This window comes from Limulus polyphemus, unplaced genomic scaffold (assembly GCF_000517525.1).
Source record: "Limulus polyphemus unplaced genomic scaffold, Limulus_polyphemus-2.1.2 Scaffold2178, whole genome shotgun sequence".
NCBI classification, from domain to species: Eukaryota; Metazoa; Arthropoda; class Merostomata; order Xiphosura; family Limulidae; genus Limulus; species Limulus polyphemus.
In genome coordinates, this window is record NW_013667788.1 from 26170 (window position 1) to 29432 (window position 3263).

The window sequence follows — 3263 nt, forward strand, 5'->3', positions numbered from 1 at the left end:
GCCCCCCCCGGGTATCGAACCCCGGATTCTAGCGTTGTAAGTCCATAGACATACCCCTGTGTCCCGGGGGGGGGGCAAGTGTAATTGGAAACTTACTGATATTTATTTTTGTTAGTTTAAGACTAAATTAGCACTTTATACTATCGTTAATTAGTGTAAAACGAAACTTACTGCTTTATAGTTTGTTAGTTTAAGACTAAATTAGCACTGTATACCCATCATTTTACTATATTATTTTAGCATAGAGCTAGCTCTACCTATTTATTCTAAGAAAAGAATAAAGTAAAAGACTGTGAAGTGACTTGGATTAATAGCGTTAGAAACGGGATTGAAACGTTATTAGATAAGCAAATAATCTTTCGCGTGTCTCGCTTTTCTGTCAGATACTGAAACAATATATTCACGTTGGCTTTTCACGCATTCTTAGGTAGTAATGCTACGAATTCTAATCTTCTTTGAGCGTCATTCTTCTAAATAAATAATCAAACACACGAAGATACGAACTTTTTACATGATATAAGTAATAAAACAACCAATTCTCTTTTAATATGTTCAAAATGTAAATAGTCAGAAGAAAGGCAAGCGTTCTAAAACTAATCTGTATTATCTATTATCAATCACGGAAATGATTTGGTTAGTATTTTTCGGCAGTTCAAAAATTGTAGCTTGTCATAATCACTTTCGTTAAAGATTAAACTGGATTGTTCTCAATCAAATCATTTTCACAAGAGAGCCAGATTGTTGATGTTTTTATTTTGCACATAATTCAGGCTTTGGTTAATAACATTTCATTGTTTTACTTTGATAATTTCAACACTAAAATGCCTCCAGCTATTTCTACATATATATACCTATATTGTTGAATAGCTTGGTTATAATACTTAGATATTTTCGTTAGCTTGTACAAATACCTGGAAGAATAAAACATTTAGTTCACGTGTTATTAGAAGGAGGTGGTATTTTATAACTTGATGTACTTCCACAGGTTCCTCGAAAGTGTTCGGTTTCAAGAGTAAATAGAACCAAAATTAAAAATAACAAATATTTATATATTTCTTGCTTATGAAGTTCACATGTCATGCTGTGTTGTAGCCTACAGAGTACATAATTTTTCTCGTGATACATGGCATGCGCACGTTTTACTGACGTCACGACAGTACTAATTGCAACGTTAAGCGCCTCCTGACAGACAACACAGTACTGTATAGTGTTGCGAGTGGTTAAAACAGGTGACCCCTCCAGGCGGCATTCGGCCCCCTTTCGGGAAAATTATTATAAAGTCACCGACTCTTTGGCATTAGTTATTTACAACTCAAGTTGTACGGAACATTGAATGTTTTTGATTGTTTTCCATACTACCCATCAGTCTCTATTCATTCCTCTATCCATCCAGCTATCTGTTCCGTTCCCTGATGGGTCAGCGGTAATTTTGCGGACTTACAATTATTAATAAGATTGTTTGTTTGTTTTTTAATTATGCACAAAGCTACACAAGGGCTATCTGTGCTCTGCCCACCACGGGTATCGAAACCCGGTTTCTAGCGTTGTAAGTCCGCAGACATACCGCTGTGCCACTGGGGGGCTATTAATAAGAACTGCTGAGTGAAAGTACATAAGAGTGTATAATAATATATCAACTTCTCTATATCTAGTGCCGACGAGACCTTTCGCCCAGTACCAGGGTTCTTCAGACCGGATGAAATAAGACAGACATAGTAGTGGTTGAAATTGAAACGCTATATAACTACTTGTTAATTAGCAAACTACTAATTAAAATTCCAGGTTTGATTCGATGCGGTGGACGAAGCGCAGATAGCCCACTGTGTAGCTTTACAACAAACAAATAAATGAAAATATTTATCCCACTCGAGTTACTGTATTATATAAAAATGTTCTTTGACAAGGAAGTGTAATCGTAAACAACCTGGCGGGGCTACTTATAATTCAACATTGTAAAGAAAATATATTTTTATATAATTAGTCAGAACCTTCTATCAGACTTCCCAGTAATGGGAACCTTATCCTTGAATATAAGGTTTGGCATAGCCTGAATGTTAGGGCGCTCGACTCAACATCTGCGGTTAGCGTGTTCGAATCCCCGTCATTGAACACACTCGCCCTTTCAGCCATGGGGGCGTTATAATGTGGCGGTTAATCCCACTATTCGTTGGTAAGAGAGTAGTCAAAGAGTTGGCGATGGGTGGTGATGACTAGCTTCCTTCCCTCTAGTCTTAAACCGCTAAATTAGGAACGGGTAGTGCAGATAGCCCTCGTGTAGCTTTGCGCGAATTTCAAATCAAACTATCAGAGACCAGAGTCATTTTTTGAAGTAAAACACTTTCTTAAAGTTTAAACATATAAGCATAATTAATAAAACTGGGGATTATTCCATTGTATTTCACTTTTATACTCTATCCTATTCCTTTCTATACCAGTAACATTTTGCGACATAGTTTTCTGCACAGTTTTCGAAGATGAAAGTTCCCAAAACTAGTCCAATAGATGTCGTAATCAGTTTTAAAGAACGTCTATTTCCTCTTTGACATGTAATATACATTGCATTATACATAATTTTGTTAAATCCCATAATGGGTCAGCGGTAACTTTATGGACTTACAACGCCAAAATTTGAGGCTTGATTCCCCACAGTGAACAGAGCACAAATAGTCCATCGTGTATACTAGCTTTGCATTTTTTGTTAAGTTTGGCCTTTCCAATATAGGAGCAATAAAAAGCAGTACCTATTAAGTTAATGATTAATTCAGAATGTACGGCTCTTTCTGAAAACACACATATATATATATACAAGGAACGATAGGCCTACTTTTAATTACATCAATACAAAATCTTGGAACCAGAAGGCTTCTAGTCAAACCAACTTCCTTGAAATATTTTGTGATCTTATATATATCTATGTTTCTTTAAGAACAGTTTTAATGAAAGAACAATTATTTCTGAAGTTTTCTTAATGAAAGCAATACATTGTGCAGAATAAAAGTAATGTTTAATTTCTGCATATCCTACACGTGTGGTCTTGAATGGGCCTGTTTTTCTGGTTCAATCCTATAGACTTTACTAATAGGAGTACTCGTCCGTAACAAAAGATAAGAAATTGTGCTTATATTTTTTTCCTTAACATAATAAACATTAAAAGTGAAATAAAAATACATTAAAGGTACCAATACTGAAAGTAAAGACATGTTCTTTTAAAGAATTCTATCAGTAGTGGTTACATAGTTCATTCTAATGCTGAGGGGTAGACA